Below are 17836 nucleotides of genomic sequence, written 5' to 3' on the forward strand. Positions count from 1 at the left end.
CTTAGCGGTCGACTTGAAACGTGTGTGTCCGTCCCTTATCGTAGGGCCTCCTAGCCTACATGACTCTGCTCTCGACTTCTGTTCTTGTTTCTCCCCTCGGAACTGCGCCTGTTTCACGGTGGGAAGGTATGACATGCATTTAGGCGTTCTTGTGTTAGTCTGTGATATTCCATTTGCTCACTCGTTGATCGTATTACTTTGGTTAATTTAATGTTAGGATTTATTCGGAGCTATGTGACATACTGCCGGATTTGCTATCATGTCAGGGTTTTCATGGAAGGTGTTGGATTTGCCTGACACCTCAAAAAGTAGACCAAATAACCTCACTGACCTCGTGGTTATATAGCGGAATTGTTTTGAGTTTATTAAGTGAGTACGTAGCTGTTAAGTGAGCTTCTCTGTAAAATACGTTCATATAAACGATGACTGAGAAGTACTTAATTTGTAAGTGTGACCTATGTAGCGTTGGTGGGAGGGGTATTGGATTAGTATAGCATCTTCTTGCTGTATATAACTGACAGCAAATTGTAAGGCCATGTTTACCTTGTTATAGTCACTTAGTGGTACATTAGTGAATGACCAGACGGTTACTGTACTTTTATCATAATTAATTATGTTAATTTTTTTCTGGGAAACATTTTTGCTAGAAGCCGGGATTTGAGAAGTAGTAAAAAAAACGACGTTTATATCCCAGTGGTCAGGAATTTTAGTGCGATATTCAATACACTCTCCCCTAAAACTGTACAAAACTTTGCATGTACACGAATTTCTTCACTTATTTTCCTTCGTCGACTGGTCTAAAATGTCGACCGCCACGACAACCATAGAGCGTACAGCGAAAGATCATCGGGTGACACACGCTCAAGTACTGTGATTGGCTGCCACTTAGCATAGTGTCGTCGTAGCATTCTCCCACTGCATTCAGTAAATCCATAGTCTAGGTTCGCACTGACCAACTCTTCCTCAGTAGCCCTGTCCGTACTGATCTGTGTCACTTTACAAGACGTACCGTCAGTTAATGGAACAAGTTCATTTCCGAACAGGACGTACAGCGCATATCCTTAAAATAGAGGTGTTGTGCAGATATGTTCAGTGCATTACAAATTCAGAGGTACGTGGCGTTAAGAAATCAAACCAACTGAAATTAGTTAGCAAAAAACGTCTGCGGACCACGGGTGCATTACATCAAAATACTCATAAAATATACATAGAGTTCGGGTCTGCCCTGTACTATTTTTGGACGTAATCCGCAAATTTTAATTAGATCGAAGTGACTGCAGGTACGAGAGGGAAATATGATAGTAAAAGTCAAGAAAGGGGGGGGGGGAGCATAAATGACGAAGATGTAGAGTTTATGGGCAGTGGAGGCCTACGATATATATGAGTGCAGGATGGAGTGTGTCACATATGGATTTTGGTATCGTCAGGGGTTGTGGAAGGGTGTGCAGTAGTGTTCTAAGATATTATTTATCACGGAAATACGATATGTGAGACTGGAAGGCCAGCAGTTGTTTTGGAACTAAATGCTGAGTTACAATGTCCAATACGCCCTCGGTGACACTCTTCTCCATCCATCCTCTATAAAGTAGCAGGCATTTCCTGAGTAAAGATGTAGTTCTTAAAGTTTTGCGCCTGACGATGCTTATTCCTTATGTCTGCGCACAACCTTGGCTTTAATTAACTGTACGGCCTGTTCCTTGAATTATCTGCTAGCGCGTGGGATGAACTATTTTGTTAAGAAAAGTCTGAATCAGGGTTAAAAAATGTGAAGATTTTAAGTGGTTTACTCTGAAGGTACTGATTGCCTTCGATTAGAGCGAGATTCGACATTACAAATGGCACTTTCACGGCCGTTGTTTCCAGTTCGATTGACTTTGATGTCGGGTGGTCCTTTCTGACGTAAAGACGCAAAATATTTCGTAAATGGTTCAACATATCAGAAATACAATACTAGCAAATGACGGTACAATAAGGGACGAATATGGTTAACAACAGTACGTTCTTTATTCCCAGAGATGCTGAAGCAAAATTGTATGAGGGCTTTTTTACAACGGTATTTGATAAGTTCAAAAATGACAGATACAACGTAAGAACCCATTCGGGGTTGGAGAGTGAAACGAAAGTCTCGGTGCGAGTAATTACTTGCTTAATTATAGGCCTGTGCTATCTCTGTGGAATAAACGATTCATGTAGTTCTTTGAGTAGGTAATTGTGAGATGTACGGTGTCTTTCTTTGACTGTCTGCCAGTTAAGATTTTTCAACATTTCTGTTGCACATCGCCACCAACCCGACGAGCCAATGACCACGGCTTCAAAAAAGAATTTTTCAAATGGCTCTGAGCACTATGGGACTTAACATCTGAGGTCATCAGTCCCCTAGACTTAGAACTACTTAAACCTAACTAACCTAAGGACATCACACACATCCACGCCCGAAACAGGATTCGAACCTGCGACCGTAACAGCAGCGCGCTTCCAGACTGAAGCGACTAGAGCCGCTCGGCCACAACGGCCGGCTGACCACGGCGGCTTCGTACTTTGCTTACATTTGAAGTGCCCTGCGAGTTCGACATGAGAGGCTCGCATTACAGTTTAGCAGTGCAGTGGGGAGATACAGAAATTTCATAAACAATATTATCTGTAGAAATACTTCAGTTTTCTTGTTAACTTTCACCTTCTTTATGTATAACTGCGCGGATGTGGCCATTCGAGTTCATATCTCCAGAGATCGGTATTCCTAAATATTTGTCTAAAATGACTCTAGTTACGAAGTTGCATGCAAAGTATTTCATGTGTTACGTTTAGTCTAGTGCAAAAGTTCGTACTTTTCTACATTACGAGCTAGTTGCCAGTCTTCTAACAATGCTGCTATTTTCTTGAGATATAACGGGGAATTACTGCAGCTTTTAGTGAATAGAGTTACCTCGTGGACAATTCCACCATTGCAAGTGCAAAGTGCAACGTGACTGCTACGGTCGAAGGTTCGAATCCTGCCTCGGGCATGGATGTGTGTGATGTCCTTAGGTTAGTTAGGTTTAAGTAGTTCTAAGTTCTAGGGGACTAATGACCACAGCAGTTGAGTCCCATAGTGCTCAGAGCCATTTGAACCATTTGAACCCTGCTCAACAGATTTACTTTGCATTATACTCACTCTGTAAATCTGTAGAGGACATGAATGCACTCCATATGTCATGGGAATCTTGCACGTTTTAGCGAGTTAAGTCGCTTTTAATTACTACCAGTAATGATAATTAGGTCACTCGCCTCAACATGATGCAGCTAACGAATGCTGGCAACGTCCACTGATTTTCCAGTTCCAAAGGAATGTTTAACGTAAAATTCAACGTATCGAATTTCGTTTAGCTTTTTTCTGTATCGCTTCCTGTCTCCTCTACAAATCTCATGGCACTGATTTTGGTGTCAATGATAGTGTTAACATTTTGCCGTCGTAAGGTCAGATAGCGATTCAGTGAACGTATATCAACTAACGTAAAGTCTGTCTGAGGATATATTTTTGTTTTGTATTTATTTTGAAACAGCCATTGTTTCATAAAAAAAGTTCTGTCACTGGTTGCACCCCAAGGGGAAATAATTATCATCTTCAAGTTTTCTATAGCAAGTTCAACTATTTCTTTAAATTTGAGTCATGGTTCCTACAACAGATGACCACTTAAATCAAATGATTACACCTCCTCTCTGAGATGATCTCATCCAAATCTATTTTGTTAAACACGTAGAACTTTTTGATAACCTGTCTACCATTTGCAGAATGGTACCGATTATTGTTAAAAATCCACTGTGTTCAGTGACTACCATGTGAGCAAAGAGATGGCGTCTATTTGTTGCAAGTAAATCTACGACACCTCCATCACGTGTAAGGTACGTCTGGGAAATAGAGGTAGACGTGTTACACGGTACTACGTGCTGCCGGCAGCCATAGCACAAGTACGACTTACAGCTATACACAAAATGCTCCCCTCAGCGCAGAGTTACCATTTTCGTCAATATTCGTTATGACGTCTTGAACCGTTGTTGACCACAAAGTAAATGCACCACGTCCATACAATATTACGTTTAATGTTGCGATAAATTCTTGGTTAAATATTGTGTATTGTTGTTAATATTTGTCGCCATTCTTCCTTATTTGTTGCCTTCAGTGTTTATCTTGTAGACAAATATATTTACTGTCCATCTTTTGGAACTAAATTTTATTTTTCTTGCAAAGCATGTTTCCCCTAACGCTTTTAGGAAATTCCGGTGGCTAGCTGACATTGTTTGCGTTTCTTTTTAGATTTCTAAATGTTTATGACCCTGTGGAACTGGCCTATTAGAACTGCTGCTTGTCAGTCACTTCCATTACGGACCTACTACACGTGCAAGAACACATCCAAATCTTACTGTCAAAAAGTTATTTAAAACTCAACACAGTGTACAAACAGTGTCAGCTACCCACTGAAGTTTCATAAAGCATCAGCTGTTAAAAACAAAAATGGTGTATAATTTTTTTTATCTTGTCTACAAACGAAACAGAATTAAGTATTATGTTTTCGTTACAAATATACCTCTTAAAAGTGTATGGTTAATGATAGACAACTGGAATTTTCTGAGGACATATGCATGTGAACCATATGTTGATTTGAATCTAAACTCTCCCCATTAAAACACCAGATGAAATTGTGCTATAAGTGCTTCAAACTAGAAAAATATAAAAATTAGGAAGCATAATGTATTACAATTTCCGACAACTTTTATTTGATGTACTTTTTGTGTTACATGCCTGCATGAAATCCTGTTAATAAATATGTAGTTCTTTGCTGAACAAATCACTAAAACTTTTTCAGTGTTTGTTTGTATTGTATGTATTTTAGATGAATTTCCCTTTGTGTACCCATCCTTTTTCGGATTGTACCTATTGCATACTTGTCTGTCTCTTGTAAATTCAGTTGAGTATCTGTGTTTTGCTATCTCTCTATCACTTTTCAGGACTAAAAGTTGCGTGTTACTCGATGCTCTGCTGTTTTCAACTTTCCTTCTTCTCTTCCGTGAGTGCCCTTCTAGCATGTGTAGTGAAAACCTTATCTGTTGATTTCTTCGTTTCCGTTGTAAATAAATAATGTGGCTTTATTTCTTGTTCTTTCTCTCTTGTAGCATTTCATAGCTATATCGCTAAGCTTACATAAGCATGAGGCGTTCCCTACACGATTCTTGTACTGCACACCTTTATAAGTTGCTTATATGTAGCATACTTTGCTGTCAAACAAATTCCAGAAAATATCTAATTACAGTTGGCGAGTTTATATATCGGGACTCGTATTAAGCCATTTAAGACTGAGAAAACTATGAATGCAAAGAGCATGTAAGTCAAAAAGATAAACGTGGATTGGGATTCCCTACACGTCTGGGTAAAACGCATTGCAGGAGGACAGGATGTTGATAGGACTAATCAATTGACCTGCTTTTCTTTCTTGCCATACTCAATGAAGCTCCCTACACGCAAAAATGAGAAACGTACAAATATTACAACTTTGCAGGAAACAGAACATGATTATAGCTTTAAAAATGGCAGTTCAACATGTGGTGCAGCCCTTAGTGGCCTGCCTCTGTGTGTTCTATTCTAATATTTTGTAACTAAAACTTTATCGCTTCATAGTTATTTTATACTTGACATGTCAGTTTTAAATGTTTTATTTCTGATGAAGGCACTCTTAGAAGTGGCCGAAACCTAAGTCAACAAGACTTCATTTTCGCGATCGAGGGCTGCAATATTTTTTAATTTTAGAACGTGATTACTCAAAGAAGAGAATGATATCCAGTGGATTTAGAATAAGAGTATGACTCGACGGCTCAGTCATTAAGTGCCTGTGTACTGACCCGAAGGTATATATTTCGAACCATGGTCAGTACTAAGACTCTATCTGTCACTAATAGCCTCTTTTACCTCTGACAGTGTTTGTTAATGTGAGAAACGCCCATCTGCATGGTTAAGGTGCGCCCGTGGGCTGCAAATGTTGCGTTCAGTGGTCCCCTTGATAATGTTCCATAGAAGCATTCCGGATGTAGGACATACAGTATGCCATAGAGTGCAGGCACAGAGTACCGTTCTAATTAGGCGACTGAACCTAACCCTTGGGTCTCTCTCAGCAAGGACATGCGAAATTTGTTTTGCATCAGAATTCTCCTTATTAAAGTGTATCTGTCAGCTGTCAGCAACCCAGAGGTTTGTTTGAACACTTCAGTGCTTGAATAAGCACTTGGCTTCCTCCGACCTCTGAACAAATTTACGCAGATTTTAGAATGTTGCTGGATAGAGCATACAAACTGAGGCGCTACTACGTAATGTTGAAATAGTATACGACTAGTAATAACACAAGCTATTATTCACAAAATACTCTGGTAATAGTTTACATCTACATATGCATCATTAGTATAATTGCAGCACAATGTATGCCAGGAAACAATTATTGGCGTTACCTGGTAACTGCATAACTAGGCAGTCTATAATGGAGGAACATACTTGTGTAGCTGGCCTTTCTTGTACACAAATAGATTCCGATGCCGTTGAATTGTCTTCAGTGGGTGTGTCGGTTGTTTCCGAAATGCCTTCACTCATGTGAAACATTGTAACTGAACGTTGCTGTGTGAAAAATGTGTTAACTAGAACAATATATTCGTAATTCAGACATCAGTGTCGGAAATCTTTCGGAGCTCAATTATCTACTTTTTCGCAGTTCTTATAGCCTTGAATATTTTAGAAGTAGTCTAAAAAACAGGAATCTTTGTTTCGATTTTAGAGGATAAGATAAAGGATGACTGTTGTTTCATATGTGATAAATTCTGCGTTCTACTAAAACTGGGACAACAAAATACAAAATGTGACACTACATAAAATTCTACAAAATAGCACCCAGTATACAAATGCTAACCACTAAAAGACAAATCTGCCTTCTCCCACAATACATTTAAATGACAAAATCTTTGTGCACTTCCGAATATGAGCAAGTGAATGAGGGGCAGTTGGCGAGTAGCACGCGTCAGTCTCTTTCCTCCTGATGCTGCGACATTGCCCCGTGGCATGGACTGCACTTAAAGCATAGTAAGATGGCGACCAGTTCCGATCCATGACATCTCAACCAGCTATCAGTTTTCACTGGCACTGAGGACTTATGGAGCTGATTGCAACTTCAAATATGCCCAGGAGGACTGAGGTCACGTGCTCTGGAAATCGCTATAACGTACTCTTGTCTGTGGAGAATTACCGAAACTGTTCTGTCTCACTTCTAGGTGGAGAGAGTGCTGCAACGCCAGCATGAATGGCAACCTGCCTGATAGGAGGATGCACCGGCCCTTACGGGTCTCCACATCGGCGTACACTGCACCAAGCCAGATCATTATAACCACCTGCTTAATAGGGTATTGGTCAAACTTTGGCGAACAATACAACAGCAATCCTACGTGGAATGGATTCGGCAAGTCCTTGGTAGCCTTCCGGGGGTACACGGCACCGGATGTCTAAGAGCAAGTCGCGCGATTCCCGTAAATTACGGGCTGTTAGTTTGTGGGCGCAGACCTGGTGTGGGGGGGGGGGGGGGGGGGGGAGATCAGTGTGAGTCCACTATCATCTTCCAGAAATCAATGTAGCACGACTCTGGTTTTATGAGACGGACAGTTACGTGGCTGGAACACGGTGCTGCTATCAGAGAAGAGAGCAAGCATAAAGGGATGGTAGATGGTACGCAATATTCTTCACGTGCGCATGGATAAAAACAGTAGAATCGTGACGACAATGATGCGTCTGGTTGATCAAGAAAACCGTGGGAAGAGACGAAAAACACTGGTAATCCATGCTGAACATAAACAAGGGTATAAAACAAGAGATCAAAAAAAAATATATGGATGACTAATCAAATTCTTTCATTGATGGATGAACACTGAGAGCACAGAGCACAGACACATCTAATTACAGTGATATTCATAAACTCATAAGATCAAATGTTGGAGCACGAGAAATAGTTACAATAGGAATGCGTAGAAATTGAAAGCTTACAGGTTTAACATGATGAGGGTAGTTTACATAAGAAGCTAAAAGAAATTGCTGGGATGTGTAGAAAAAATACATATCCTTGATGGTCAACACTGTCAATAAAACATACTGCTCAACACTAATTAAGGAACACTTCGTCGAAACCTCGTAACCGTTTCCCATTGCAACTTATAAGTTTGAAATTTGGCTCAAAAGTGCCAACAACCTTCTCTGCAGTGGTGACCTGCCACGTCACCCTCTGGCTTGTCGACGCTTCAAACAGCAACGTGTCGCCACATGCGGGGCAAAAATGCCACAGCTGAGGATGGTTTATGCATAAGAGAAGCAAGCGCTGCACTACGAGGCCTCAAGGAAAACTGCTACCATCAAGATAAAAACATAGGCCTTCGTGTTAGTGACTACTCAAAAGCCTTCAATAGAGTACAACATAATAAGGTTATGGAAATTCTCAAAATAATGACTCTAAATCAGAAAGACGCCCGCAGTATAGAGAATTTATATCGTAACCAGACAGCACAGATTAAGCTTGATAATGCGATCACCAATTTGATTAATATCTGTAGAGGAGTCCGACAAGGACGCATTCTGTCACCACTATAATTCACTCTGTACTCGGAGGGTATTTTTCAGGAATCATTTGGTGATTATTGAAAGTATCACAACATTTGGTGCAGAGTTGTGGGAACTAACTCAGAGGCAGCAGATCGCTTTCTGGCTGTCGAGATGGATTTCTGGAGACAGAGTTGTGGATACTCCAGGCTTGATCATATTAAAAATGATAGGATTAAAGAGGTTATGAACGTCGAAAGCACAATCCTAGACTACATAGAAAGGAAGCGCCTACTCTGGTATGGTTACTTACAGCATATGCCAGACACAAGATAGCCAAAACGTATTTTGGAAATGGATCTCACATCAAAGAAGAAAGCGAGGTAGACTTGCAAGATGCTGGAAACACGACGTCAGCGAAGCAATGGCGGAGAGAGGTCTTAATGAAGGAGTCTGGAATGATCGTGAACAATGGAGATTGGGATGCGAGAGGCGGCGGCATCGGTAGAAACCTCGCTCACACATAAACACACACTCACACACACACACACACACACACACACACACACACACACACACACACACACAAACTTGGTGATATAACACACAAAAAGGCATAAAGGGTAACGGAGTCTTGAAAATCAATATTAGCTGTACTGTTGATATACTATTAATTGCTGATAATTCAGATGATTTTTTAACAAGTTGTCAACAAAGTACGAGTTTACAGCAGTAATCTAGGTCTAAACATTAAAATAAAAAAAAATAAAAACGAATTCTATGGTTGTCACACTCAGCCCGACTCGTTTACAAATTAAAACCTACGATTCTGTGGCCCTTTAGTACAAAGAGTAAGTTTAAGTACCTTAGAAAGGGAGCCCGCCCGTTTGGCCGTGCGGTCTAACGCACGGCTTTCCGGGTGGGAAAGAGCCCCTGGTCCACGGCACGAATCTGCCCGGTGGATTTGTGTCGAGGTCCGGTGAACCCGGCAGTCTGTGGATGGTTTTTAGGCGGTTTTCCATCTGCCTCGGCAAATGTGGGCTGGTTCCCCTTATTCCGCCTCAGTTACACTATGTCGGCGATTGCTGCGCAAACAAATTCTCCACGTAACCGTACACCACCATTACTCTACCACGCAAACATAGGGGTTACACTCGTCCGGTGTGAGACGATCTCTGGGGGGTCCACCGGGGGCCGAACCGCACAATAACCGGGGGTTCGGTGTGGGTGGCGGAGGGGTGAAGTGGACTGCGGTAGTCGTCGTGGGGTTGTGGACCACTGCGGCTGCGGCGGGGACGGAGCCTCTCCGTCGTTTCTACGTCCCCGGTCAACATACAATATAATACAAATGCTGATATAAAGTTATTCAGTACACTATCCTCAGTCACCAACAGAAAAATCTGCACTTATAGTGACCGAGTGGTTGTAGGCGTTTCAGTCCGGAACCGCGCTAGTGCTACGGTCGCGGGTTCGAATCCCACCTCGGGTATGGGTGTGTGTGATGTCCTTAGGTTAGTTAGGTTTAGGTAGTTCTAAGTCTAGGGGACTGATGATCGCAGACGTTAAGTCCCATAGTGCTTAGAGCCATTTGAGCCACTTTTTGCACTTATACTCCTTACGCCCTGTACTACGAAGCAACAAATACATGCTTCTACAGTTTATAATAGAAGAGAGGAAAAGAGGAAAAGGATGAATAAGGATATGTTGGTTAGATAATGTAAAGTAGTGAACAGAATTATCGAGTGCAGATCAACCATAATGTAATGTGGTTCATAGAAAGAAGATTCATTATGTATTCGCCAACATCCGTTAATGAATAAACTGAAGAAGGAAGTCCACAGCTGTCAATCCAACTATTGCTAACACGTGTCCAATGGAAGACAAGATGAATTTCGTCCATACACGAACACTGTCGCCGGCAACTTGCTTCAATAGTGTTGTGCATGTTTCGGGCAGCCGTTCGCCTGGATGTCAATCTATCAGGAATGGTGCGATCAATCTGGTGCAACACGAAACATGATTCATTCAATTAGGTGACGCGTTTCCATGGATCCACGGGCCAATCTCGAGGACCCTGTGCGTACTTCAATCACAATTGACATTGTTGTTGACTCCACTTGGGAACATGAAGGAGTCGTCTCTTGTCGAGCACCATGTTCAACGATGTGTTCCGAAAGGCGTTTGGCTGTACCAACATTCTATTCTGTCGGTCGGTATGCCACAGATCGCCATCTGCTTTGCTTTGCAGAGCAGGCAAGTTTCTCATACTCCCTGACATAAGGCATGGGTGTCAGAGAGGTGTGGGCTTCAAGGATCTTGTCGCTTACCGCCCATTAACCACTATTCACAGAGATTCGCGACGTTATCTGATAAATTTAATTTTAGTGAAAGTAAATCTGCACTGTTGATTATGGCCTCCTCAGATTCCCCTGTTCCTCATTCTCGTCTTCGCTGTTATCGTCGGGTAACAAGGTGCAGATTCTCTACAGTTACTGGTGTGGCTTCCAGCGATCATCCTCAGGGTTGACGGTACCGTCGATATCCGAACTTTCGACACTGCAGTCTTATACTGCAAGCCCCAGGGGTCAACCGCCAGACTATCGCGAACGAATGTCTGCCAAATCTCATCCTCACCGTGTTCAACTTCTGCTTAAGCAGCGCCCTGGCCCGCCCGTAGCGCACAAGTGTGGCCTCGCGCATGTGATCGCCAAGACTACGCTGGTAATGCTGTCTGCAATCGCATCGGAGGCACTTTAGCTTGGGTGTCCATGACGCCTTAAGCGTGTTTCCTGTTTGGGCGAATGGGACCACGGCCGTAATATTGATTGTGATGTTAAACTGTCTGTCAGATGCTAAACTTTGCACTTCCTATTCTGAATGGTTGGCATAGCAAACTTTATAGCTGATGGCCTGTGTAATGCTTGCTGTTGGTGACAAAATTCAACTACGAGAATGTGTAGAGAAATCGAACTGCGAGAATTCTATGAAAATCTGTCCTGTCTTTAAATTACTGCTATGACCAAATGTGTCTATGAACTTTGATGACAAACTCATGACTTTGAAACTAAAGTCTGTCCATGTGAAATTTAAATAAAGAAAGAATCTGTTTTCTACTCTATTTGGCTCACTTGAGTCGCACTCGGTAATTGCAAATTGCTCTCGCAGCTACAGCGCGATAACAGAGCTGCAAAATTTAACTACTGAGATACGCAAAGGTGCAGTGCGCTCTCTAAAAACTATGCTACCTTTCTTGATTCATAATTTTTGATAATGGTTTTAAATAAATTGAAAATTAATTAACTCATGGGATGTCGACAATGACACCGGGTTAAATGAACTTAATAGCAATCTCATATTGTTTGACTCAACAATATTTAATGAAACTTGAATAACAGTTAAGCTTTATCTGACATCATATAACTATAATACAAGAATTACATAAATCAAACTTCACATGTGTATTTTTTCCTTAAACAAAATTCCAAAATCTGATTCTTAAATCCAGTTCTCTCACAGTGATCGATAATTTCCAACACAGAAATGAAAGCCAAAAAGATTTCTGATCTGGATCTCTAACGAACCAAGAATACTGCATTATCATACTGCTTCTGCAGATGAAACAAAACTTAATCATTACCTGAAATCCATTTTTCACGAAGGGAATTTGTGTGTCGTGTATTGAACGGGGGAATAAAACCGACGGAGAGGCTTCGTCCCGCCGTAGCCCTCAGTGATTCACGAGCCCACAACAGGCCACGGCAGTCCACCGGCCACCCCACACCAAACCCAGGGTAATTGTGCGGTTCGGACCACATGGACCCCCACCCCCCACCCGGGAACGTCTCATACTACACGAGTGTACCCCCAAATGTTTGCGTGGTAGAGTAATTGCGATGTACGCCCACGTGGAGACGAGTTTGCGCAGCAATCGCCGACATAGTGTGACTGTGGCGGAATAGGGGAACTAACCCGCAATCGCCGAGACAGATGGAAAACCGCCTAAAAGCCATCTGCAGCCTGGGATGCACACCGGGCCTCGACACTAATCCGCCGGGAGGATTCGTGCCGGGGATCGACACGCCTTCTCGCTCAGGAAGCAGCGCGTTAGACCGCAAGGCTAGTTGGGCGGGCTCACGAACGGCATAACCGTACCAATGCAGAAATCGGTTCTTTTCTCTCTACAACAAATCTTCCATTAATCCATAATGTGATTGCCGGCCGCGGTGGCCGAGCGGTTCTCGCCGCTTCAGTCCGGAACCACGCGGCTGCTACGGTCGCAGATTGGAATCGTGCCTCGGGCATGGATGTGTGTGATGTCCTTAGGTTAGTTAGGCTTGATTAGTTCTGAGTCTAGGGGACTGATGACCACAGACCTTAAGTCCCATAGTGCTTAGAGCTATATTGACCATAATATGATTCCCAAAAATCTCCATTGTTCGCTGCTTGCTCCTACTAAACCAAAACTCTGCTGTTCGCATATAGTACCAAAGCTCATCTGTCTTTCTCCTCTTCTCTCCTCTCCTACCGACCAACAGGCAAAACTGCCGCGCATCTTCGCAGACCAGTGACACCTCCAACTCATCTCTGAGTAGCGTAGCTCCTTTGCCGAGATTGTGCGAGCATGTCTATGAAATTCAGGCCTTACAAGCGAGATTTCAGACATCGGAAACAAGACAAATTCCTACAAAAACATGTACACACACCAGTTAACGCGAACAGCTGACCAGCTTCCCCTTTTCCGAGATGCTCATTCACAGTCGCCGGGCCACAGAAATCTGCTGTTTGTCAAAGTCGTCCACATCAGTGAATTTTTCCCATTTCAGGCCCCTATCGCCAATATAATTATTTCCCATTCTCCGTTCGTCTCTGTTCCGCTTATATATTGTACTTTTCATGTGCCACGACGCCAGCAGGTGATGTTTAGTCTCGCAACTGACAATGGCTCATCACTGTATGCACTTGGTTCAAATGGCTCAGAGCACTATGGGACTTAACATCTTAAGTCATCAGTCCCCTAGACTTACAACTACTTAAATCTAAGTAACGTAAGGACACCACACACATCCATGTCCGAGGCAGCATTCGAACCTGCGACCGTAGCAGTCGCGCGGTTCCGGACTGAAGCGCTTAGAACCGCTCGGTCACAGCGGACGTCCTGTATGCACTGTCACTTGCACGTTCCCCCCCCCCCCCCCCCAACTCCCACCCTCCCCCCCCCCCACTCTTTCCTACAATTCAATGACCATTAGCAGTCGCAAGTTTAATTATGGCAGTCGGAATCTATCTAATTGGGATAGGAAAGTGGTAGAACTCAGATACAAGTGACAGGCGAACACGGGAAGGTTAGGATCTGTAAATACATAGTGCCCATATCGTATATTCCTATTACATTGATGTATAGTTTGGTTATTATTCACTTCAGTCTCTGTTGATAAGGATATGGGCATGGCCTGTAAGATTGCTCAGTAATCCGAAACGATTAAACGCCTAAATGTAGTCACTGTTCATTTGACAAGCACAACACTAACGGTACCAACTCGCACTGTTGGTTTCCACTATTGTTACAATGACAATTCCAGTACGCTCAGCGTCATTCTGTATTTTTCACCATGATAAGCGAGAAACTGTTAATGGAACATGGTATGCTGTAGCTACAGCATGTGAAAATTACGGTCCATTTGATCCACTGTAAAGCAGAATACCGCTTCTCTATTAAGTCCTTCTTACACTCTTCTTATCTGTACTAGTTGATATACTTCCTTCTAACCGGTTTCCCTCTCTTCACTTATCGTCTACCAAAAGCCCTTGATGTTGTAATCATTAATATTCTATGTAACTCTGCTCGCACGTGCACTCGAATCACTACCATTGCGCTGTCGACCCTGGAATGTAAAACGAAGTCCGTCTGGCTAACAAAAGAAGTTAGCACCTGTACACTGCGTTACGAAGCGAACGTCGTACCAATACTATCGATTTTTACCCATTCCTTCGTGAAATCAGCCATGAAAAAATTACTATCTTTGTGTCTCTGCTTCAAGGTTGAATGGCAGCTTTAATCCGCCACATTCAGTGACAATAGCTTTCCGCAACACGTTGATGCCAAAGACATTTGTGTCTTGCGAATCGAGGTTCTCCTTGACATTGTAGCATGTGGAAATCCTTTTGCCTGCATGACTCCGCAGATGAAGTGGCTGCGTGTTGTGCACGCAGGTCTGACCGCGATCAGATTCGCTGATACCGCTCGCCTCGCCTCTCCAGCGCTATTCTCGACTGTCACGTAATACTAGTGTGGAGATCTATTCTGTTCTCTGTGGGTATCTGGCTGAGATTCAGTTGGTTAAATGAGTATTATGGTTTCATAAACCGGACTGTTAGCATATAAAGAATTCTAAGTAATATCGCACTGTCCTGTTTGCCATGTATCAGGTTAGTCCCTACACGTCATTTAAGACACGATATACTGGTAACGTAACATACTGTCTTTTCAAAATGCATATGTTCCCCAACAATATCTAAGACTATCAGATTTCCTTAAAAACCACGAACAATAACGTGGTAAAATACAAAGAAAAATATAAAGAATAACTTGAATGCACGCCAGTAACTCATCGAACAGTACTGACCAGTTATACACCAAACAAATTTGCTGTACATCTATAGAAAAATAGAATAGAAAAGACCATAAAATTGCAATACGAGTGAAAAGTCATAAGCACGCATGTGTAACTGACTGTGTTAAGAGATAGTTTTTTGTATTCTCCCAGATAAATAGCGACATAGTTTTCCATTATAAATGTTGGCCTGTAAAATGCAGTGTCATTTGTTTTATGCTTTCTTATGAAGACGTAGTGAAGTAAAGTGACTGAACAGGACTTAATCATTACAGCGCTTATCACTCGCCGTGCACCGTACACTTTATAACTTTAATACTGTGGTATGTTAGCAAATCACGTCCGGTCCTGGTAGTCAGATGCAAATTTTTTATCTACCTGATATTATGAACTGTCTCACAGAATGATTCTCATTTTACCCACAGCAGGCGAGTGTTTGAGATCAATAATCATTATGCTTCGGTTATGCTTTAGAATCTGGAATGCCTTTTACATGTTACGATATTACAAACTGAAAACATGCCGTTGGTTACCTTGATTAGTGCAATATTTAGAAGCACCCAACTCATTTGTATGTTTTTTTATTTATGTCTTGACAGTGAATATATATAACACTAATATTCAAGATAAGAGTCTTTCGATATCCGTGGTAATATGTATATTCCTGAAAAATGAACATGTGTACAAATAACGCAAAAAAATCTTTTATTTTGTATTCAATTTTTATTTCTTGCTGCCGGGGCTTGCTTTTGAATGTATTATTACAACCGTTCTTCATTTAGTACGTGTGGATATTTCCTCTGTGGTAGTATCTGCGATGCTCTTACTGTTGTAGATGATTTTGGTTTTGTGCGAGGGGACTTGGAAAAGTAAGTTATACATCATCGTGACAGACCAAATAACTTCTGTTGAACGTTGCAATACAGTTCAGAGTGACTCAGAAACGTGACATTATTTTTCAACATTGTCAGAAGGTGTCTATAAACAGCGGTCGGAACGTTCTACCAATCGTTCAGTTCCTTGATGCTGGAAATCCGCTCCGTGGTCACAGAGCCACTCCAGAACAGCTGTGCGAACGTCCTCCTCTTTGGGGAATATCTTTTCCTCCGATGTTCTTTCAGACTGGCGATTGCCTGAACGTTGTCGTCTCTGGTCGATGTCGATGGCCTTCTTTCCCGATCAGCATCAGCCACCCTCGTCGGTGCGATTTGGTCAAATTGTTGGCAAAATGTCCCTACTCTCGCTGTGTGCAACACTGCATTCGGTCCATGCAGTACCAGAATTTCGCGAAGAATCTATGTGTAATTCAGACGTTTTACACTCAAGTATTTTACTGTCCGAGGTACTTCAATTTTGGACTACGTTTGCTGTTGCCACGTCATTTCACTCTCAGATTGTGATTCACCTGTTAACCGTACCACAGCAGTATACAGGAAACCCGGAACATGTAATCCCTTCTGCCAATGCACCACTCTCGTTGGTCAATTGTATTAGCGTAGGACGACATGTATAACTTACTTTCTTAAGTCTCTACATATTTGTGATCTGTTCTGTTGTATCATGTGTGTTTCTGCATTTTGTGGTTGTAATTTGGATTGTTGTGTGTGTGTGTGTGTGTGTGTGTGTGTGTGTGTGTGTGTGTGTGTGTGTGAATTGTTACATACATTACTAGAAAAAAAAGTTGTCACTTTTGCGAAACCCTGCAATTGTCTCCAATTGCGAAGCATAAGTATGAAATTTGGTTCAAAGATGCCTACAACCCACCTTTATAATGCTGTAAAAGCGTGGTGGCCTGCGATGTCACTCTCGGGATCGCCAACACTTCAAACAGCAAGGTGTTGACACATGCGAAAGATAAGGCCACAGCTCAGGAGTTCATATGAGGTGTACAGTGGGCTGAGATGTCACAATTGCAGCAAGTTCCATCACAATTGTGCCCAACGCCGTCGTGGACATACCGCACTATTGTAAGTTCGTCATCCCCTTACGCACATTTCACCCTTCTTCCGACGCCTCTGCTGTGTAGGTCAGAACCACGACATCCAGCGCTGAAATCATACAATGTTTTCTTATGGGTGGATTAGGAAAACATTTGAGACACACAACCACTCAAAATCGACATGAAAAGCCGTTATGAGATGGCATAAAAGGCGTTATTGCAAACAGCCCTTTGCTTGGGGCGTAGATTCTTACATATTTCCAGGTCAAAAACGACAGTATGCAGTGCGATGAGCAGCAGTACGACGCTCTTGACAACATTAGACACTGCTAACACCCTCTGAATGATTCGTCTAGGGACATCGACGGACTGCAGTCCCGCTGAAAGTGACATGGCCTCTTTGGTGTGTAGTGCGATTGCAACGTTTTGCTCTGGTATGGCCGGTGGAATCACTAAACACCACTGAAAAGCACTTGATGAAATCTAACGTGATCCAAAGCAACAAAGGATGTTTACGTTTTTTAAACATATTCTTTGGTGTCTTCCTGTAGCGTGATCATGGAGTGATGCCAAATTGCCATGTGCACTAATAAAGCGGCAAAGGATCCCTGTTCGGCAACACCCTCAGTGCCACCCATACACCTTTCTTGAGCACGTTGAAGACGTAGCTGTCAGAGACCCCTTCACCGAGTAGTG

General features: G+C 42.4%; 1 protein-coding gene across 1 annotated transcript in view; it reads left to right on the forward strand.

Annotated features, from left to right (window-relative positions):
• LOC126355193 (adenylate cyclase type 2) overlaps positions 1–17836 on the forward strand; it is a 286733-nt gene that overhangs the window by 211479 nt on the left and 57418 nt on the right. The gene's annotated exons all lie outside the window — the stretch shown is intronic.

Source organism: Schistocerca gregaria, chromosome 3, assembly GCF_023897955.1.
Source record: "Schistocerca gregaria isolate iqSchGreg1 chromosome 3, iqSchGreg1.2, whole genome shotgun sequence".
Classification (NCBI taxonomy): Eukaryota; Metazoa; Arthropoda; class Insecta; order Orthoptera; family Acrididae; genus Schistocerca; species Schistocerca gregaria.